Raw genomic sequence first — 23090 nt, 5'->3', positions numbered from 1 at the left:
GGTCCTTCTGTGTCTCGCTGAACTCCATGACCTCACGGCTGCAGTCTGCTGCCCTGTACCAGAGCAGCCACCTGTGTTCCTGGAGAAGACACGGGAGTAGCAGGAAAGCGCAAAAAGAAAGTCCCACACCTGATCCGATCCCTATTCAAATCAAAATTGCAAAGGGGAGGATGCGCGAGGAGGGAAGAGGGGAAGGGGAGGGCCCGCACGGGTCGTTCTTGCCGCTCTCCGGTGTGCGCTCTCTGGCTCGCTCTGCGGCGCTGGGAGGCTGCACCTCCTCCTGCCGAGCCTCGCACCTCCCCGCCAGCTTCGCCAGACAGGGCTCGTCCCAGAGCCAGACGCTGGAGGGTCCTTCGTGCCCCGCTGTGGGATGGGCTGCTTTCGTTACAACACGCTCCTAGCGAAACTTATTTACAATGCTTGTGTTCCTATTTATGCCGGGTGGAAGTGGCTGCTTTTGTTAACCATTTATTACCTAGGGAGCTGTTTTCAATGTGTTCCAGATGATTATTTTCCAACACTGCAATTTGGTAGTTGCTCAGCGGCGGGAAGGATTGTTTCTTACAGAGGTGACCTCCCCGCAGTTCGGCTGCGTGGCAGTGTTTGAGGAATATGCTGGAGCTGATGGGTAGGTTGTGTGCATCTCCTGACCTCAATCGTTCTCACACTGTGAGAACTGCTGGGAAGTGGTTTGACATAAAGTGTTTATAATCTCCATCAGAAGGAACTGAAATTATAATGGGGCCATCTTAGCGAAAAGGAGACAGCCACCAGCCTCCCTGCTACAGTGGCCTTAAGCTCTTCTCTGATTTGAGCATTATAATTAGTAAAGAAACAAGTTGTAATTAAATTAGGAGATGGCAAGGCAGGAGCAGAGCCGCTGCGGAGTGCGATTACAGGAGCTACCGTCTGGCAAAGGCAGCAGTCGGAGGCCGTGCAGCTGGCACCGCGACGAGGACTTTGTTATCACTTTGTTTCTCCTGCGCCACACGGAAATCGGACACTGGAAACCAGGCAGCGTGCTCGACAGGAACGGGATGACTTCTGGGCTTTTGCTACGACAACAGCCTCCCGCTCCTGGAGCAGCTGATTTTGGTAGTCCCCCCGGGCACACGCGAGCAGGGGCTGGCGCTGCGGAGCGGGAGAGGCTGGTCCCAGGGACCCCTCCAGAGCCGGACGTCCCCATCGCCGTCACTGCCCTCGCAGCCGGTGCTGGGGTCTGTGACTGCCCTTGTTTTGGGCCGAGCGAGGGCTCTTTTGGGAAGGACCCACTGCTCGGAGGAGGTGGGGTGTCCAGGGGTGCAGGCGCTTCTCCCAGCGCACAGGCTCCTGAGAAGTGTCCTTGACGTCCACGTCCATCCCTCACCGCCGGCCACTCGCTTTCCCACAAGTCGGCGGCCGTTGGCAGCCCCTTTGCCAGCCGGTGAAGCCAAGGCAGGGCACTGCTGCCGCACGGCGCGGGACGCTCCGGCACAGCGCAGCGCGCCGGCTCAGCAGCCTCCACACCAGCACGGTTTCTCCCACGCCAGATGTGCCACAAATGCCCCAGCTGCCCACGACTTCCAGGTAAAAGCCTCGGTGGAAGGGTTGCGGTGAGACAGTCGGAAGCCAGGCTTGGCAAATTCACCCCGTTGTACCATCGCACTAGGGACGGCTGCTTGGCAGGACCAGGCTCAGCCCAACAAGGCTTCCCCGCCGCTGAGGGGCTGACGTGTGCACGCGCTCCACTCCTTCCTCCGCGAGGGCACGCCGAGCTTGTACTGATTCGCACGAGGCTTCTCCCGAGCCGCATTTCTTCAGCCCTGACAGCCCGGCACAGCCCAGCCCTTTGCGGGAGCTGGCAGAGTGGAGGTGACCTGCGAGGGGCAGGTCAGAGCCCCCTCCCCGGAGGGGACCAGGAGCAGGGTGGGTGGCTGTGCCGAGGGTGCTGCAGGCTCGGGCTCAGCGATTCAGCCGAGACGCTCTGGCCGCGCAGATTTATTTCCTGGCTTTTAGCCAGCCTAGGAATGAAAATACTCTAGAGGGTGAAAGGCTCACAGTCAAGAGCTCTTCACCTCTTCCCTGAAAGGACCTCTCATCCTCATTCATTCAGGGGTTTATTACCACTCCACTGCCTGAGAATAACTGTTTGCAAAGATGGAGCTTGGGAAAAATAAGCCGTCCAGGTGCTGAAGCGCTCAGACCTGTCAGTTCTGGATTCAAAGCAGAGTCAGTTCGGGTCTCTTCTTCCTCATTCTACTTGGATTGATGGGCTTTTTAGTTTGAAGGACCAGGCAGTGGCTTCAGCTGAGGGCTGGCCACCAGAGAGCATCTTTACTTAACGCCTGGGTTTGGGGTGCTAAAGACAGCAGGTTGTGAGCAATGCCCTTTTTTCTTTTGGTGGGAATTAACACCCAAAAATAGCCATAGAAATGGGACCAGACATGCCCTGCCTGCTGCTGCTCCAGGCAGGAGCCCTGAGCGAGCTGGGCAGGTCACTCCACAGCAGTTTCGCTTCTCCAGCGCAGCCGGACAAACCCCGCTTAAACCTCCAGCTTTCTGAGCAGAGGACAGGGAATGCGAGCATGGGACTGCTGCTGCTCTCGCCGGGCTGCAGCGATGCCCTGGCCGAGTTGGCACCCTGAGGTGCCAGCACAGGGACAGGCCATGCTGGTCGGCAGAAAAGCGCCCTGTGACAAGACAGAGCTCACTGCCTTGAGCTGGCTTGCACCTTTCCGGCACCGTGTCCTTAACCTCTGCAAACGAAGAGGCCGAGGAAGCAGCAGACGCTGCTGCAGCCAGGGCTGGGAGGTCTCCTGGGGACCCGGCAGCGCGGTTTTCCAGCAGCGAGCGCGGCTCCCAGCCTTAGTGCTGTAAGCAGAGAGGAAACGAAAGCCTCTGTGTGCGGGGCCGTGCCGGTGCGTGCGGTGCCCAGGGCATCCCCGCGGTGCTGCCATGGTTCCGCGCCCGGTGCCGGCGGTGGGGCCGTGGAGCCGCTGGCGGGAGAGCGGGAGAGGCAGGGCACGGCGTGCGGGAAGCCCGGCGCGGGAGCTATGGCCGTGCCCGCCGGCGCGGGAGCTGCGCCTGCCACCCAGGCCGACAAACAGCTTTGCCATCCCTGCGCAGCCAGCCTGCACTGCACCGAAACAGGCAGCTAGAAAGTAAACAGTGTCTGAAACCTATTCTCATTAGGCTAATTTACGAATAAATTACCATATTCAATGGCCTTATTTTTACTGCTCGTTAACAGGCCCATGATAGGATGATAATTATGGGATTTTAAGTGGCTAATGGCAGCTGGGGCGTCAAAAGCAGTTTTTACGAATCTGTTTATGGCAGGGAAGGTGACAGGAGGGTGGGACACTGAGATGTTGGAATCGCATGTCGGGAAAAAAAAGCTTTAATTGTTGAGTATTTATTAGAGAGGAGGGAAGACTGTAATTTAAAAATGAAACTCTGAAAAACAAAAAAGAAATTAATTAGTCTCCTAGCGCTCCAGTGGCTAGCACTTAAGGAGGACCTCGCTGGCTCACATGCAGGCTTCGAGGGTCCCGAGGGCCACGGCTTGGCGCAGCCATCCCCGCGCCACTGGCCACCGTCCTGCCCCCCGTGCCGAGGAGCCGGCGCGGGACCAGCCCGGCGATGCTGCGAGGGCGAAAGCCGGTATTTTTTCTGTCTGTTTAGCCTGGCTGCTCATCTTCTCCCATATCCACCGATTCATCTTGATCTTTCAGTTTAGTATGCAGTGCTCGGAAAACAAACACGTACCAGACTGACAGTGGGAATAAATATCGTGGAGATGTTGATTAGCATTTGATCCCAGCTGGGCCTCTGGAAGCTGCAGCACTGGAATGCCTTGGCAGTTTTTTAATGCTGAATAATTTGATTAGATCAGTGGCTGAGCCTGCTGCTCGTGGTGAGATAAACCCTCCCAACACTGCCGCTCCCCCCGCGCCGCGCTCGCGCTGCGCCCTTCCTGGCTTGCTTGCTTTCTTTTATGGGGCCTTAAATACGTCGTTTAATCAACTCTACAATTTCAATTTAGCACAGTTGTTGACTCGCATGGATGATAAGGTTCTGAAGACCCCACAGATTGCTGGCTGGTTTAAACAGTGCCATTTTCCACGGCCTCCTGGCTTTTGCTGCCAAACTGCAGCCAAGCCCGGCCCCAGCCCAGCCCGCGAGCGGCTGCCGAAGGATCTGTTTGCCGAGCCGACGCTGTCAGTCAGCCAGGCAGACACCTCCCGTCTCTCCACGGCGTAATTACCAACAGGGACACGGCCCCTCCGCACGATGACATAGCAACCAACATTTCGTTTTCAAAAACACAGCAATAACTTTTTTTGTTGTTCTTTTGAGGCACAGAAAGCATGAGGATACAGGGAGGGAAAACCACAATTACCTAAGACCTCAGCGATCCTAATTCAACACTGATTTCTGAAATTTTTGCCTCCCTTCCTTACGAAAAAAGATTGGGGAAGACTTCTACACTATCCAACCCACTCTTACTTATAATCTAGTTTAAATAACCCTGTAGGCATTCCTTTCCGACAGAAGAATAATCAGTTCAGCGGGTGAGCAGCAAGGGTGCAGTAACCAGCCCCGACGCTTCTCCTGCAGGCTTTTTCCAAAAGACTCTGCTGATGGCTATTTTCAACCAGATTTTCAAAGTCTTCTTAGCGGCAGAATACCACTTAAAAACAACCAAGCTTTACTGCCTCACGAAGACTCTGCACTTACATTTCTCCCCCAACGTCAGAAAAGGGAAAATCGTGAATTACGGATGCAGCATCGTCTATCTGGAAAGAATTATTTTACCTGAAAAAGTAAAGCTGTGTTTTCAGCCACTGACGTTACCCAAGACAAACAAAGGGGCAGAGTCTTCTTGTGTTTGCTTACGCTTATTAACACGCAGCGGAGGGTGTGAGGGCGATACGACCTGAAAACCCCTGGTTCAAACTTTCTCCCCTTAGTTCAGTTGCTCGCGATTCCCGCGCACCCCGAAGGAGCCGGCTCCGGCGCGGTTCGCAGCCAGCGAGCCTCCTCGCACGCGTCTGGGGCGGCTTTGGGCACCTGCGGGATGACCCGTAGGCTGCTCCGTCAGCGGAGGGGACCGGCACAGCGTACCCATTCGCAGCCTCCTTCGCAAAAAGAAGCAGCTTTCCTCTGCTCAGGAGGAAGGGGTTTATCACAATGTCAAAGAATCAGAAGAAGTAGCGTTTTAGCTTTAATCTTCTTAAAAACTGAACAAAACTCAGGAAAACAGAAAATAAGAAGTGAGCCCTGTTCTACGGCTCTAAAAAACCAACCCCTCTCAAAGTGAGAAGCGCTGATTCAATTCAAAAAGGACAGCATGCCTGACCTTTCCTACACAGCTGTTCCTGCGCAAAGCTGTTCTCCCTCGGGCCTTTGCCCCGGTCCAGGTCAGGGCGATGGGCACTGCCGAAGGGGAGCTCGGGGGGTGTGTGGACTTCCAGGACAGCCCAGTAATGGAGGCAGCCAAACCAGGAGGGGACACAGCAGGTTGTGAGGCTGGACCTGCCGTGGTCCCTGCAGGCATCTGCGGCTCAGGTCCAACACTCTCCAACTGACAAGAAACCACTGTTTCTCCACTTATACGGCAGCGTAAAATCCAGTCTAAACTGGGGACAGCCTCCTCTAAAGGGCTGTCACTGAATTTTATCAAAACCTGAATTGGTGTGAGACCCCCAAGAGCCCACCTGCCTGCATCCAGCTCTCCACGCAGAGAAGGCACCACCCTGCAAGAGCATCCCTGGGACAGCTGGCAGCTCACACGCCCAGGGGACGTTGCCTAACCAAGGACAGTTCTTTCAAAAAGCTGAGGAGAGGAACCCAGTCATGGAAATAGTCCCTAAAGCGGGACAGACAGAAGGTGCCGGAAAGGGCTGCCTTTACCGTTCAGAGCAGGGACAGCCCGGAGGACTGTGGCACCGGGCGCATTCGGTTGTGTGCTTGCATTTGGGTGCAACAGGTACAAACAAGACCCCATTGAAACAAATGGAGCGTAGCCACAGGCTTCGAGGAGGCCAAGACAAGTCACATCAAACGAGAACATCTGATTTATGATGAACATTAGATACATCTCCAACTGGTAAAAGAACACGTTAAGAGCATAAAAATAGCTATGGTGGCTCGTCTTTAGGAGAGGGCAATGGCAAACACCCACTGAAGAGCATAAGAACAGAGCAAGTGAACAATGATACTTCATCAAATACTCTATTAACCTCCAGTAATTTATGGCTCAAGACCTTTCAGAGCCAGAAATAATGTCTATGTGTGGATGTATGATGGATTTTTCTGCCATTAATTTGTCCAGTAACTTTTTGAACCCATGTAAATTTTAGCTTTCACGATATCAGTGAAAGATGTCTCCTGCTTAACTACGCGCGTGAGACCAGCCCTCCTTACTGCTTGGCTTCAGCCGTCCGCCGTTGTTCCTATGTAGTGAGAAACAACCAGTAGCAAATTCTTGTTCTCTGTCCTGGTTTTACAGGTTTTGGTGATATCCCTCCTCAGACGTCTCCTTTCCAGGCTGAAAAGCCTTAACCCAGGAAAGCCTGCCTTTATCCTTGCTCACCCCTGGGGCCCTCCTCTGGACCTATCCTCTTTCTATCACTGTTTCCATGTCATGGGGTAGGGACAGAATAGCGCAGGCTTCAGGGCAGGGCTGCTGTACAGATGTCTACAGCAGCATGGCGCCCTTTCTTTGGTCTCTAGTTCTCCCCAAGTAGTTCCCAGTATTTGGGTTGGTTTTAGGCCGCTGCTGGATGGTGAGCTGCTGCTTCCATACAGTTATTTATTGCAGCCCTCAGTTTTTACTCCTGGGTGCTGCCCATCAGTACAGAGTCCTCCAAGCATGTGAAGATGGGATTTCCAGTTCTACCCCCCCTTCCTCCAGGGTACAAGATTTTACATTTATCTACCTTGAGTGCCATCTGCCTCTGCCGAGCACCAAATTCCATCCAGTGAGATATCTCTGTGTGTTTTACAGCTGTCCCTGCCTTCAGAAAGACAGATCACGGTGCGCTATCAACAAACTTTGCCATCTCACCCCTTTTCAGGATCATTTACCATCCCCTCTTCCAGCACTGGCTCCAGCACAGGTCCCATGAATCTCCCCTCTGAAAGCCAGTGATTTATTTTGATTCCTTGATGCTGTCCTTTAGCCATGCCACATGGAGCCACTGACTCCGCCTGGGGCAGCTTCATTCTCAGGGACTTTGCTGAAGGCCTTGAACACCTTGCCCAACACCTGCCCAGCGCACACACGCCAGCTTCTCCTAAGGAAACCCAAAGAGCTTGTCTTGCAAAGCATGCCCTCCTCCAATGCCATACCAGATTTTTCCCCATTTGTCCCAGTTCTCCAGCTGGTGGGTTTCTACCGGGTTGTCTGATGTGGACACTGGCACCATGGACAACAGCTCACCAGCTCTTCCCTGTCACCCTTCAGAAAAATTTGTTGCGCAATTTGCCTTCGAGACCTTTGGTACCGAGAGGATTTAAAATGAGATAACATATAATATCGATATTAGATTACTTCTATCACATTAGAACTCTTGGGGAAATGCTACCTGTTCATAGTTCTTCACAGCTGTTCAGGTGATTTAGTTGCCTTGAAACTTCATACTTCAACGCTTCACTTTAAGACAGGTCCAACTACAAACACATCGCTGCTTTGCTTGCTGGGCTTGGGCTGCGTTAGCCTGACTCTAGGTACAGCCGGAACGGCTTCCGAGGTCCAGGTGGACAGAAACTGATGGACAAAGTATGCTACGGGCACCAGTAACTGCCAGGTACCAGGGGCACAGACACAGGGGTCAAGACCTCAGTGTCAAAAAAGTGATACCTCCAGCAATGCAATGCCCGGCGGAGAAGTCAGGCACGTGTGGTGCGGGCCGGCCGGCCGCGCCAGCCCCGCAGAGCCACAGCCAGTGTCGGCAGGACAAGCATCCCGCAGGAACCCGCAGGAACCCGCGGGAACCCGCAGGAGCCCGCAGGAACCCGCAGGAACCCGCAGGAGCCGGCAGCGCCGGGCCGGCGTTTGGGTCCGATGGCAGAGCCCCGCGAAGTGCCGGCTGGTGCGAGCGACCGCATCTGTTGTGTTTGCCTCCCTGATTACCGTACACCTTTTGCAAAAGGTGCTTTGTACAAAATTAAGAATAGGATTTGTTTCTTCAAACTTTTGCAATTTTAACATCTGCTTGTTTTGGTAAATTTGACAGGGACTCTCTTTTGTCTCTTTTATAGATTTATTTCATTTTTTACAGAAATTCTATGAAAAGTGTTTTAAAAAGTGCTAACTGACAAGCCTACACAGGCTGCCTCCACTCAGGGAGCACTCTGCACAGTTGTTAACTTGTTAGACAGGAGCTAGATTACAATCATAAATAAATGATTTGCTGTCTCCTTACATTCAGACATGTAGCTTTTAAAGTGTAGCTGTCATCCCTGAATCAGATTTAGTCAAATGCTGTGTAACTGCAAAATTATCCTATCCTTACCTTTTTTTTATTCTCCATATAATGGACAGTTAAATTGGATTTTCAAATTTGAAGTGCATATGTTTTTCAAATCCCCACAGGGTTGCCATTTTTTCATTTCTAAAGCAACTCACTAATGTTTATCATTACCACACAGAAATATTACAATTCTTAAGGGGCACCTTATAAAATCAGTACAGGAGAAATATGCTTTATCGCCTCAAAATGAAACCAATTTCTCAGCTGATTTGCAATTTATTTACATGTTAGCATTTGATTTTCTGCTGATTTATAGCCCCACATGCCTGTGTCTTAGCTGCTTTCTAAATAAACACAATCAGGTTGGGAAAGCTAATACCAAATTACGGAGCTTTGTTCTAGCCTTACGCTATTAATAAGTTAAATCTTTTACCAGTAGTGCCTGGTCTCCCTTAGCTCTGAGTGCAAGGAGAAGTCATGCGTGGTATTTTATAAGGCTGGAGTTCTCGTCTGCTATAAATAATCAGCAGGTGTGGAGACTCCAAAGGGAAAATAGAGATCGCAGAAAAAGCACGAGCAGAAAATGTGGTCTCACAAGGATTCCTTTTTTCAAAGCTATACACTCTGAGCTTCAGCCACACCTCGTGACAACTCTGGTGCTGTGGACATTTTATTTCTCACAGCCATTTGAGACCTGCCTTCCGTGGCAGCTTTGCAGGAAACACGCCCCACTCACGCAGTCCCACTTTCGGCAAGCTCTCGCTGCACACGGGCAGCTGTACAGGTAACAGGTGGCCAGTGCTGACGAGCATTTCAGAAGACGTTTTTTAATGGCAGGTAAATTATTCATTGGCATGTAAAATAATACTCTCAGCCTTAACTAACGTGGTAGTAAAAATAACCTCTGGCAAAGATCTCATACTTTCAAGGTTCAGTTCATTAATAAACAATATGAAAGCGAGTCTGCACAAGGCATTCTGGAAGTCCAAGCGCCTTGATGGGCGGTTTGGAGGGAGGGGGCCTGCGAATTCAAATATGCATTAGTCTTGGGGAAGCGCACCTTTTTCAGAGTGTAAGGTGCATGTGCAAATTCTATGGATAATTAATGCAACAGTTACTTCAGCAGCATCAAAAGACCCGCTGTTTAATTCAACATCCTACAAGCGCAGCGTGACAGCAGAGAGGAGCATTATTCCTGGCAATGAGTGACAGAGGGCATCAAGCATTCTTCTGAAATGCTCCCGCATCTCGCTCGAACGGCACATCAGGTGTGTCTAAGCTGCATTAATTACAGAGGGTGTTGCCAGCCCCGCCGCACACGCTCACATCCAGCTCAGCTGCTTGGGATGCCAGCCTGCCCACGAGCCCCTCGCCGTCCCTCGGATGGAGAGCACGGGGGAGCGACCGGCGCTGGGGCGAGCTGCTGGGTCACCGGCACGGAGACATCTGGCAGGAGCTGGGCAGGGATCCGGCTGCTGCAGGCGCACGCAGAGCGATCGGAGGAGGAGACCTTCAAAAGCTGGACTCTAGTGCCAGCCTGAGCTTGGCTCTGCTGAACCAGGGCCACCTGGGCAGCCCTTCTGGTCCCCTTCTCCTGCCAGGACCCTGAGCTCCCCAGGGCTTCCAGCCCGTTGACACACTGGCGTGTCTCAGGCGCTGAAGCACAAGTGTAGAAAAGCCAGAGCAGGGCATGGCTCACTTTCTTTGGAGAACTCGCGGTGGCTTTAGCACAGTTGTGAACTGACTGCTCCAGTGCCACTGCCAGTGCTTGGACGCCCACTCATGCGTGGGAGCCTGCCCAGCTTCTGCACCGTGTCTGTGCAACACGTGAAGGGCGTGCTGGGTCTGCTGGTGACCTCCAAACCCTGCGTCTTGGTCACTGAAATCCAAAGTGACAAGAAGGGACCTAGCCAAGGGTGAGCTTGTGCAGGAGGAGCCGGGTCTGTGACCTTGCCCCCCACCCCCTCCGAGGCTGCTCCCCCTCAGCTCCCCCAGCCGTGGCACCCACAGCAAGGCAGCAGCAAGGCCGTTTCGTGCCTGCGCACATTGCTGACTGCTAAATGGTGGCTTTTTTTTTTTCCTGTTGACATTGATCATAATTGTTAGCCCATCGATTGACACACAGACTCCTTGACAGAATAACAAGGAATGCTCCGTGCCAAATTATTCACTCTCCACCAGCTAAATCGCGCATCCTCCTGAAATCAAACCATAGCAGCTTCCAGTGGGTGGAAAACAAAGGTCCTGTAATTCCAAGCGGGGATGCGAAGAGCCGGGCGGCAGTGGCAGAACATCAGGCTCCCAGTGCTCCCCGCCGCCTGTCAGTAACGGGTATGTGACAGCAATAATGATACCGTCAGCAGAGCCGGCCCGGCCTTCTGTGCAGCTCGAGCAGCAGAGAAATACAGGAGGAAAAATGAACTGCATCGAGTGGAAAGGGCTGAGCAACCAAAACCAACCAAGAGCAGGGAAGAAATCTCTTTTACCTTTAGAATTTGGATTTTAGAGCTCCGTGTATGTCCTGCAACCATGAGCTCAAAATAACACATCAGATTTTGGGCTGGTTTAAAGTCAGCATGGCTCCTTTGAGGTCAGGGGGACAGACCGGCGTCAAGCTGCTTGCTTCGGTAGACGAGCATGGATTTGCTATGGGTGGTGGTCCCCTTCAGCACTGAGCTCTGTGCCAGCAGTGGGTGGCTTTCCTAACCCTGTCCTAGGAGCTTGGAAGGCATCACCTGGGGCTGAATACACACTAGGGAAGCATCAGAGAAAATACACTCCTCCTCCCCCAGGAAAGTTTGCTTTGCTGAAAATCACAGCTCTTCCCAGTTATTTCTTATGAATATTCATCCGTGCCGGGGCTCTCATTCAGCAAGGGAGACTGAAGAACCTGTGGGTGCTTATGCAAAAATACAGGCGCTTGATGCCAAACATGCTTGTTTAGCTGATGTGAAATCTCCCCAGTTTTCTTCTCCCAGTACGTGCACAGGCTTTGTGGGATGCAATGTATTATCCAGCGAATCATTCATCAAAGACCTAGAATGACGCACAGTCCATGTGACAGAAAGAACATGGCCACCGAGGCAATGGTTTAAGGACATCCAAGACAGACATTTGATGAGCAAAAAACTTCCTGTGAATTGATGCTGGAATCAGGGTTAAATAGGGACCTATCTATAACATCTTGTGTCAATCAAACAGAGTAATCTGTGCAAATCTGTGGCACGATCTCAAAAGGAACTCTGGCACGTCAGAGGCTGGGCTGGGTACGGATTAGTCAGGAGCTCGAAAAGGCTTATAAAAACCTGACATGAAAATGCTTTCCGTGCATTTTTATAGCATGAGACTATATATGGAGAGCTGTTATCCCACTGGCTGCTAGGCAGAAGCAGGGAAAAACACTGACATGTGTTTTGGGAAAAAGAAGGGACTTTGAAGGAGTCATCCTCCCAGCATGGGAAGAGGGCTGTTGAAGAACCTCTTCTGGCTGGGGGAGAGCTGGACAGGCGCCATTCGCAGACCTTCCCGATAACGCCTTTCCAGCCTTTCCCCCTCTGCTTTCCCTTTGTTTTGACTTCACGCCGTTTCCAGAGCTGGCTGCCCTGTCCCTCCCGCAGGACCCCAGGCCCATGCCCCTCGCCAGGAGCCGTCCCTCGGCCCTGCTCCCCGCAGCACTCTGCTGCTGCTCCAAAATTCCCTGTTGAGAAACCAGGGCAGAGAATGAGCAAAGTGGGTCCTCGATGACATAAGTGTTACAGATCTCTGAAATAAGCTGGGCTCATTAATAGCTTTTCTAAACACCGTAGTCGCTGATCTCCATGGTATTTTTCTGTGCAAAAGGGTTGAAATCTTCTGGAGAGTCTTGACATCTTCAGATCCGTGGTGGGGCACATGCTGGAAGACCTGCTGGCTGCCCCGTTCTGATCGACCCGGCAGCTTCGCGGCGGCGTGGCAGATTGTTTGGAGGGACCCCTGTCAGGATATTTTAGAGAAGTACTTGCTAACATTGCTGCGAACACAGTCTCTGTGCATCGCACAAATCCCTTCCCTGATCGGAATTAGCACGGCAGTGCCGGAGCTTTCTGAGGGCTGCTGCAGGCGCAGCCGGAGTGCCCGTTGCAGGGACAGACAGACCCACTTGGGCCCGCAGGGACATGGCCTTTCTGTGCAGCAGCATCTTTGCAGTTGTCCTAACGAGAGCCCAACCACGGTGCCTGCAAGCGCCAAGGCATCGGAAGACTGCGCTGGCGGCACAACGCGCAGACGCGGCTCGCGGTGATCCTCCGGTGCCACGGTCCAGGCTGCGAGACGCAGTGGCACCCAGCTCCCGTGGGCTGCACGGGCACCCTTTCCCCGGCATTGCCCTCTGCGGGCAGAGCTCTTCTCACAGCCAGGCATCCGCACCCTGGGGACCCGGCGCCTGGCTCCACTCTCTGCCTCGTCATGGAAGCTTTGAGGGCTATTTAATAGCTTACAGCAGAACGTCTCTATTCTCGTCAATCTACAAACTGCTTAAATGGTTAATAATTTACTCCAGATAAACTTGATTTGAGCCCTCCAGGTTGCAGTTTCAGCTGCCCCCCCGGTACCTCCGGCCTCTCCACAGAGCTGCGGAAGCGATGGGGACGCGCTGGGGGAACAGCGCAGTGCACACGCGTCCTGCCCAGCAGCATTCCCCGCTCTTTCGCCTAGCTTTGGAGCCGCGGACTTGCTCGGCAGAGCCAATTCCAGCGAACCTGCTTTCTCTAAAACAGATTCACTTCAGTTGTGTTTTGTAGAAAGGGAGGAAAAAAAACACCCCTAAATATTTTCCCTGGGATAAGCCCCCATGTTAGAGCCACATCCCTTTCATGCTGTTGCACATGGGCTGATATTTAAGGCAGGGACTTATTGTATAACCCAGTGCCTGTGGGATTAAAGAAAATAAAAAAAAAAATAGTCTCCATGGAAATGGAGGCCATATCTTTTGAAAATTGTATCAGAGCTCTCTATCCTCTCCCCTTTATCATTGTATTTTAACCTACCAGCTGCATATTTAAGAGCAGAGCTTGCAAGATGATCTTACCCTTTTTTATTATTTTCCCTCATGTGTTAAGGGAGGGAATACTGACAGGGACAAGTGACAGCTCGCTAATTATTCCCTTACTGCCACTGCTGTTCTTGTTTTGGACGTGTTGCTCATTTTCCTCTGCTCTTCGCACTGAATAATGCATGGGTCCCTATCAGTATTCATGCAGTACCTTCGGGAACTGCCAGCCTAACTAGCTGATAACTGATTCAGTTTGTAACCGGTGCCTTTGGGAGTTGCAAGGAAAAGTAGCCAAGAACAAATTTAACACTTCTTTCTCATTGCCTTAGAACATCAAGGAGAGGTACAGGAGGACTGCGCATGAAATACATTTGTTGCCTGAAGCTGTTGGAGGTACATAACTAAAGTCAGCGCGTTTAACCCAGCACAGAGCAGCATGTGAGGTCAGTGGGCGATCCAGATGGGAGCGCCCGGGAGGGAGAGGGCGAGGAAGCAGCTATTCCGAAGCAGTTGTTTTCGGCAGATGCCCTCTCTAGGCTTTGCAGAGAGGTGCCAAGAAAAGCCACCCCAGAGCCATCTGTACTTTGGAGTCAGAAACAGTGAAAGCCTGGTGCGCGCGCCGGGCGTGCTCCGAGGTATCAGTGGCTATCGGCGCGGCAAGAGCACGTCAGAACACAGCCCCGCCGGGCTGGAGCCAGCCGGGAGCAGGACGGGGCGCTGGCTCTCCCGCACCCCGGGGAGCGCAGACTGCCGATGCCGGGGCACGGGGCTGACCCTGAGCAACACCCGTGAAGCAGAACCTAGTCCCTGACAGCAAGGTCTGTACTGCTCCAAAGCAGGCTTCGAGAGCACCCGCTCATCCCAGGGAGTGCGTAAAGCAAATGAGGACGGGTAAAATCAACTTCCCCTCTTCCTCTGATGAATAGCATTGCGAGCTGGAAGAAAGGGAGAGTGAAGTTCGGCATTTTCACGCATGCCACATTCGTTCGAGGTGAATAGTTACTCTGCGTACTACATGAAATGCGCCTTGCCTTGCCCCACGAGTGAGGAGGACCGGACTCACACTACTGAGAGCTGCTCCACGGGAAACGAGCTGTCCCCTCCACAGAAAGGATGAAAAACTGCACTGAGCAGTTAGCTGAATATTCTTGCTCGAGCTTTTCATCTGACATGTGTCAGATGGTGTGACCTTAACCACCCTTAATGGCATGACCTGAACCACCACATTCACAGTTTCCTTCTTCTCCAAGCGTATGTATATATATCTATATATTTAAACTAGTGCCGTGGAGGAAGGTTGGATGCATTGGGTTTTGGGTTGCATCAAAGTTGTCAGAAGTGTCTTTTGAAGGAGCTGAAAGCAGATGGGGAGACGACCTTGTAAGTGTCCGTCGTGTCTCATGCGATGGACAGAGATTCAAACAGCAAGATTTAAAAGGTCTTTATGGAGCTCGCACTAGGAATTATTTCACTAGTTCAAACAGTGAACTTTGTTGAGAAAGTTTAAAAGTTCCTCTACCAAGTTAAGACCATCCAGCTGAATGCTAGACAGTATGTGAAGGTTTGTCACAGGGGACAGCGTTCTTGAAATGCAGCCAGGCTTAAGAGCAACTTCATCAAGATCTCGCAGTGGGGTCAGGACCAGGCTATGCGCAGACTGGACTGGGACCTGCACCTTCCCTGCCACCAGTTGACAGCTGGCAGCCACAAGCACCGCGTGTAGCAGGAGCCCCCCCACAAGCACCACATCCAGTGGGAGCCCCGTTGGACTTGGGGGTGAGAGGAGGGGTGCCATGGAGCAAGCAGGCTAGAGGGACAGCGCAGGAAGCTCTTGACTCAAACAAAGCTGCTGGGGCTTGGATTGATTCTTCCCCACTGTTCCCACTTCAGCCTTTTCTGCACTTGCTTGCAAGGACTCGCCACCCTCTTTCTCCCAGTACCATCAGGGAGACCTGCTGGCCACACTGGAAAATCCAGCGTGACCTGCCCCATCAGCCCTTCCAGAAGCGCGCAAACGAGGTATTCACTGACAGCCAACAACCTGGGGGTGTAAATCAACCTCTGTCTCCTCCTGAGTTCTGCAAAGTTGACAGCAGTTTGTATTTAGAGTCTGCTAAAACCCAAGACTAATTGGACAAAATTAGTGACATCTTTAAAAGGTAGGAAGAGGGTTGAATAATGCTGATCTCTATCATGCTGTCTATAATTACAGGAAAAAAAATAGTATGTCAATGAGAAAATGAACTACAGAACTGAAAATCCCTTGGTAATGGCTGCACTCGTATTCCTTGCCCCCGTCTGCTGGAGAAGTTTGGCTTCAGCTGCATGGTGCACATTGTTAACTTGGCAGTGTCACTCCTGCGCCTGCTTCGGTGAACAATTTCCCCAACCACAGTAAGCCTTGGAAAGACACTCACCAGCGTCTGCGGTGCCTCTGGGGAGCCCCTTGGAAGACAAGAAAAAAGCCTCAAGATACTGTATGTCAGTCTATCTCTCACTATAATTATCTTTATTGATTGGGGAATCATTTACATTTCCATATCTCAGAGTTTCCTGTTAGTGCTACTGTTTAGATGTGTTCATGGATCAGATTTCAAGAGATTTCATCCCAGGAAAAAAAGCCTGGTTATGTGTGAACTGTATGCAAATCTCAAACGGGAGGCGATGGGGCTTCACGGCAAGAAATAGCACCAGGAATCACAGCATCAGTGGAAGGAGGAGAGAGGAAGCGGCCATGTCAAAGCCGTTTTGCACAGCATCCCCAACGCATGGTAATGCACTGCACAGATTTCCTCCTGGTATTTACTCGAAATAAAGAACAGAAACTCGTGAGGACACAAAGCCACCAAACCAGAAATTCTTTCCTGTAGGTTTGCAATGTGTCCCGAGGGGATAGCTCCTCTTGTCGACAGGTATACAGAAATATCTGCTTAGCTCAGGTCTGGAACCTGTTGAGGATGGCTCCTCAGAGTATGCTCTCCCCTAAATATTTGCTTCCTTCTGTTCACTGAAATCCTGCTGATTTTCTTTCTGGTTAGCCCCTGTTCTGTAGTTCCACACATCGTCTGCTGCTTGCTGGTGGCAGAACACGCCCAGCAGAGCTGCCCCTGCACCCCAACGCCTCAGGGCCACACAGGGTGCCCTCAGCCGCGGGTCACCCCTGTGAAGGAAAGAAGAGTTTGCCAGTTTGTTGGTGGGCACTGACTGGGTGTGGGGACAAAAAAGACCGCAGTGGCAAAAAGGCCTCTGCATGAGAAAAGCCGTGCAGTGCTGCCATCGGAGCGAGATGTCGGGTGTGACGCTCACAGTAACTGCCTGGTAACTGCAATCCCTGCAGGAACCGGAGTCGCAGGCTTGTGCTGCTTCTCCCCAGTGCCCAACTGGTGGATGGGGGAGAGGGAAAGGGCAGGAGGGGGTCTTCTGCACCCTTACCTGCTGCCCTCTCCTGCGTTACTCAGGCCCTTCGTCACAGCACACCAGGGACCAGACACAGACACGCAGACCACAGACGAGAGCACTGCTTCCCCGCACTGACCAGGAACACCCAGTTACCAGGGCTCAGACCAGTCCGTGCCCTGCTCAGCGGTCAGGGCTGCCAGCACCTCTGAAAACAGCCGCCTGCCTCTGACCAGCCCCTTACACGCAGCCTGCTCAGTCTCCCCCAGGCTAGACACAGAATCTATGCTCCAAAATGGATGTTTTTCACATTAAAGAGCTGCACAAACATTTTATTTCCCATTTGTGGCCCTTTTGCAAACAGCAGAGAATCCACTCTTTCCTCCAGAAGATTTGTGTCCGAGGGAGCTCCCAGGCTGACATAAAGCTGCCCGTACTTTCAAGAGGCCTCTCTGGTAAGCTCTTATTTCTTGGATTCCTTCCCAAAATGAGGCAGTATCACTTATGGGAAGCAGCAAACAGGAGTGATACGAAGCATTGAGAAAACCTTCCCGTTTCAGCAGAAGCACAAGTGTCATGTCTCTACAGAAATATCAATTATATTTCCTGTACAGCTAATGAGATGGCAGTTGGCAAACATTAGCAGGTAAACAGTCAAACACAGCCTAGCACGTAGTTTGGGGTTTTGAATTAAATTTTCCAGTTATTAAAGTGCACCCTCCGGCATGCCCAGATGAAGAGCCCGCAGCGACCAGAGCAGTGCAGCGAGCTGCGTGAGCGAGCCCCTTCCTCCTCCGGTTCCCTGCTGAACAACCCCCCCAACACCACGGTGCCGGCCAGGGCTCAGCACCCGCGGCGGGAGCAAGCAGCACCACCGGACGGGCCTGGACCACCATCCCCCAAACACCTTTTAACTGTGTTCTCGTTCCTTGGTTTTGACCACACCGTATTACTCGGTCCAGTTAAAGCACCATTCGTGCCCCGGGGAGAGCCGAGACCTCAGCCGCTTCCCACCTCCCTGCACCGGCTGCGAGCGCCAGCAGCGTGCCCAAACCCAGCGAAGGAGGTATCTGAAGGTGCAACTCATCTGCTCGCCTCTAGCTGCAGGCTGGGAGGTACCCTGTGTGAACATAGTCAGGCTAATTTTCTGGCGTTTAGATGTCTTTATCCTGCAGGGGTTAAAGCTGCACAAGCTTTCAGCTGCATTTCACACCGTCTGCAAGGAGAGTGCGGTCCCCCTCGCACCCAGCCCGTGGCTCCAGCTCTCGGGTGCTGGAGGCTTTGACACAGGGTAACGGTCCCCAGGGCACCCGCAGCGCTCATCAGTGATGGCACCAGCATCACCCAAGCAGGAACCCGCATTACAGATGGGGAAATGGAGGCACAGACTGGTCAGCTTCACTCCTCGGGGATCACCACCCTCTCTTAAAAAAGCGGTTTTCTCTGCACAGCGTGGATATTTTGCCTCATCAGAGCCTCCTTTGCTCATTTTTACTGCTCTGTTCTTTCTGGTGAATAAGACAGCCTATCTGATTCAGCATTATTATTAATCCCATATGCAGCTTATGAAGGGAGGAAAAAGCAGTAATTATGTGCAGTCATAAGTTAAAAGAATCGAACGTGTGTTTCTTGCTTGCCTAATATCTGGCAAACTGTTCATGTTTACTCAGTCATCTGCCTCTCTGATTCGGCTGAACCGGGAGGTTTTTCTAACCCGCTGCGGGCTCCCTTTGTCCTTGCCATGGACACATCAGGTTTTGTGGGATGCCCTTTATCTTCCAGACTTTTCCGCACTCAAAGAAATAGCCGGCAGAGCCAGCACCCCCCATGCACATAGGTACCCTTCTGCTTTCACAAGTGCAGCTGGCTTTCCCAAGCTAGCACCACAATAGACAGATTTCAGACTCAAATCTTAAAAACCACAAACTTCCACAGAGAAACAAAAGCTAGCAGGAAGATTCAGAATTCTTCATACGCTGCTGGGGAAAGGGCAGCTGAGGGGGATGCTGGAGTGGGGTGCAGCCGCACAGAGGCAAGGAGCAACCAGTGATACCAGAAGCTGAGGAGAAAGTCAGAAAGGGAGCTTCTGTGCTGCAAGAGGGTCAAATGCAGCTGAGACTGGGAGAAAGTTACACAAGTCCAGAAGAGCAAAAGGAATCACTAAAATAAAAAAAACATTGAAGGGCAGCAAGCTACAAAGACCCAGCTGGCCTGCCCAGAGAAGTACCTTCAGGAGCATAACAGCACTGGAGACAACACAGCCAAGCACATCACAGTCCAGCACCCAGCAGGAGATGGCAGGGACCCCCCCAGCACTGCAGCCCAGTTATAGCCTGGCATCTTCCCGCAGTGCTTGCAGCTGGCTGTTACAGGGTGTTGGGGGGGGTGTTCCTGCAACCCTGCTGCTCACAGGTGGAAACCTGGGGCAGGTGAAGTGTATATAAGGGTAAGGGCATCAACCCCCAAGAAACGGGGTTGGGCAAGCTTTGGGGGGTTGGCCTTGTAGCTTAAGGTAACAGCAAGCATGTGGTTTCAATTCAGGCTTTTTCCGAAACAAGCAGAAAGATGTTATCGTGTGCTGTGAGATGTTGGTGTGCGGTTCTGGGAGCAGGAGGTGGCACGCAGCTCTACCCAAAGAGCCCGGTTTCTGCTCCTTGCTCTGAGGAGCTGCTTCCCCGCAGCTGTTCTGTGAGGCTGTTTTGGAAAGGTCCTGCTAGACTGAGAGTAAGGCAACCCTTCGGAAAAGACGCATGATTTAACAGCAGTGTGCTGGTAAGATGTCAGCAATCAGGAGAACACAGACTTCTCCCTAGTCCTAACACAGGGACTTTTCAAGTGGTTCCTAGATCAAGCTTAATCTCTCTGAAATAAGGATGAATTATGGGCACTCTCTGAGCTGTTTCTCTCCGTCAGGCACTGGAGAGTTTCAGAGTTTGCCCTTGCCAGGGTCAAGATGTGCTTCCAGGTGCTTGACCAGAAGGATGTGGAGTGAGGTGGGGGGAAAGCTGGGTGCATGGGGCTGCCAGGCTGCGGCTGCGGGCTCGCTCGGCTCCTGCCGTGGGGGCAAGAGCTGGTCGTGCTCTGCGGGTGATGTTAGGAGAACGTACGTGCTTTATCGTCTACTCCCACACGGTAACTTTTAGAAGAGCATCCTCTGACTTAGGACATGTTTCGCTTGACGTCCCACGAAGCCAGAGGGAGAACCTTCGCTTGCAGGGGCTGGGGCGTGCTCTGCCCGGGGCTCGGTGTCCCTCCACGGTTCCCTGGCTCTGGGAACTCTGCTTCCCACCCAGCTCTGCTTCCCACCCAGCCCTCCTTCCCTGCTTTTTCTTGCTGTTCCCTCCATCCAGAGGATCATTTTTCAGACAGCCCCAGTGCTTTGCCCTGCAGTCAGACTATTTAGTCTGGTTTTGGTGACCCTGTCTGACTGTTCAAGAATAAGCTCTCAGGTTTCTCTTTTCTCTGCAATCACTACTCTTTTTTTTTTAAGCAAATACATACCTTTGAGCCTGAGCCTTTCAGAAGGACTTAAGGTGGTCCCATTCTCCTTCCTCTGTGGGAAGAGAAATGCTCAGAATAGCACTGGGATTTGCATTCCTTGGCAATTGTGCTGTGGGAGTGCAGGGTTACCTTCCCTTATTAGTCACTGTAGAGTGGCCATTCAGAGCTAATATTTACAAAAAAAATCTAAAAACCTAGGGATATCCACATGCTCATACGCAGGCAGCACTTGTCCCTGAGCGCTACAGCAAGGACACCGCTACACTTTTCTTTGGGGAAGTGACGATATAATTTTTAGTTTGACTAATACGTGCTGAAAAAGGCCATTGTGCTTTAAACGTTAATTCTAAAAGCTCTGAAAAATTCCTGTAAGCTCTTCTCTTTGTGGTGCTCAGCTGTTGTCCATAGCCCCTAGCAAGAGTTCACATTGTGCCTCTGCATTGTGAGCTCCGTGCCGAGTCAGCAGAACAGGCTCGGGCTCACGATGGATGGCTGCGACTGCTCACCAGTTAATTTTGCTTTAATTACTATACACAAGTCGAAGTAGCTAATCGCTCATTATGGGCTTTACATTTTAGACTTCATTACTCCAGCTTCTAAAGTACAACGGTTGCTAAATGTACAGAATGGCTTTTTTCAAAACATTGGGCTCTATAAAGGGTTAAAAGTGTGAAATCTCCTCCTTCGTCAATAAGAAGCAAAGAATACATATTTTAAATAACAGGTAAGGGATGATGCCGTATCATACAGAATCTCTGGAGCGTCGTGCTCGACGCGGTAGAAGCGCAGACTGTGACAAGGCGGGGGAGCCTCTGCACGGTCAGAAAATGGAAGTTCAGCGGTGCCGGGCGCTGGGCCGGGACGGCTGGATTCCTCCCCAGCTGCCGGGCCCACCGCGAAGCGCAGGGACGGCCGGGCGCGCATCGTTCAGCTGCTGCGCGCTAATGAACCCTGCATTAATTAGCCACAGCGGATCGATTTTCATGATTTGTCTGTCTGGGCCCCTCAAATGAGCCTGGAGGAACTTGGTGCTTGACCTTCACTGTGCTCGACGAGAGAGGGCAGCCGCTGGCTCCCCAGGCTTTGGGGGAAAAACCTCCATTTCTGGGGCTCATCCTGGCTCCAGGCGCCTCCCCGGGGGCAGCCCCCACCCCTGGGCTCTGCTCTCGCGCCCTGGGAGACGGTTTGGGGGCTGGGGGGCCGTTGCGTTTCAGTGACTCTCGCTGCGGTGGAGGGAAGACGCGGCGACGTCCCAGCTCTGGTGGGTGAGGGACCAAACGCCCATCGCAAACCCGGAGCGCTTTGGCGGGGGACGTTAGTGGGAAAACGGGCAGAAAACTGATTTTAAAAGGCGTTCGGAGGGGTCTCTGCCCCCCCTCCCACCCCACCACCCAGAAGCTTTTCAAGTGGAACAGCCTGCAGCTATTACAATAAACACCTCAGCCGCAACCTGTCTCTCATTTGCATATTAGCAGCCTTAATTTTGATGAAATATGCAAATGTATGCAAAATGAAATTCATCTCATAATGACACAAGGCGATTAAACAATTTTTATGCTTAAATATTCTGTTTAATGAAATCAAACAGACCCATGTGTGTGACAAATTTGCCTCAGCATGGAGAAATTAGTGGATATCAAAAAACTAACACAGAATCCCAAACACAGGACGTACTGCGCTGGGCATTGAAATCGCCTCTTCAGCGTGAAAATAATCAGTGTTTCTGATAACCAAATGAACTGGAAATTATATTACAGAGAACTGCTAAAACAAGTTAGTGGCAAGGTACTTTGTTTCCTTCTCTCCAAAGAAATCCCGTTCTCCGGCCGTCTTTTATTTATGTTCCAGATGTTAAATTGAGTAAACACGCTTGCAGGTTCTTTTCAGAGATTTTTGTGTTTTAAACAAAAAGATGGTCATGTAGCCTCACCCAGCTGCAAGCAAAGCGTCCTTGGCGGATCCGGCACCGCGGGGTGCATCCTGTGCCGGCGGTGCTGCCCGGGGTGCCGCGGGGCCGTCCTTGCCGGCGTGGCACCGCGCTGGCAGTGCTGCTGCGCCGCAGTCCCCGTCCCGCTGCCGGTCGCCGCGAGCTGCCGTTTGCTATAATTACCCTCCCGGTTACTGGTGCCGCATGCGTTTGTTTTATGCAGTGCAGGAGTCTGGAGCAGGGCGCCCGGACATACATCCCCCACACTTCAGCGCGCTGCTGAAGGCTCGTGGCAGGCTCATTAAATGTTTCCTTCGCCTTCCTCTGCGGCCTGATGATCTTGTCCAGCCTTGCCTCCCACACGAGCATCCCACCCGCGTTGGCCAGGGTTGAGGCTGCCCGGGGCAGAGTGCTGGGGAGGCTGCCCCAGCTGTGGCGGATGTGCCAGGTCACCTGGCAATGCTCAGAGCCCCTGCACAGCCCTGCTTTGGTCCTCAGGTCACCTGGGGATGCTCGGAGCCCCTGCACGGCCCTGCTTTGGTCCTCAGGTCACCTGGGGATGCTCAGAGCCCCTGCACGGCCCTGCTTTGGTCCTCAGGTCACCCGGGGATGCTCAGAGCCCCTGCACGGCCCTGCTTTGGTCCTCAGGTCACCTGGGGATGCTCAGAGTCCCTGCATGGCCCTGCTTTGGTCCTCAGGTCACCTGGGGATGCTCAGAGCCCCTGCATGGACCTGCTTTGGTCCTCAGGTCACCTGGGGATGCTCAGAGCTCCTGCAT

Source organism: Opisthocomus hoazin, chromosome 13, assembly GCF_030867145.1.
Source record: "Opisthocomus hoazin isolate bOpiHoa1 chromosome 13, bOpiHoa1.hap1, whole genome shotgun sequence".
In the NCBI taxonomy this organism is placed as follows: Eukaryota; Metazoa; Chordata; class Aves; order Opisthocomiformes; family Opisthocomidae; genus Opisthocomus; species Opisthocomus hoazin.
The sequence above is the reverse complement of the archived record's forward strand: the minus strand, read 5'-3'. Positions refer to the sequence as shown.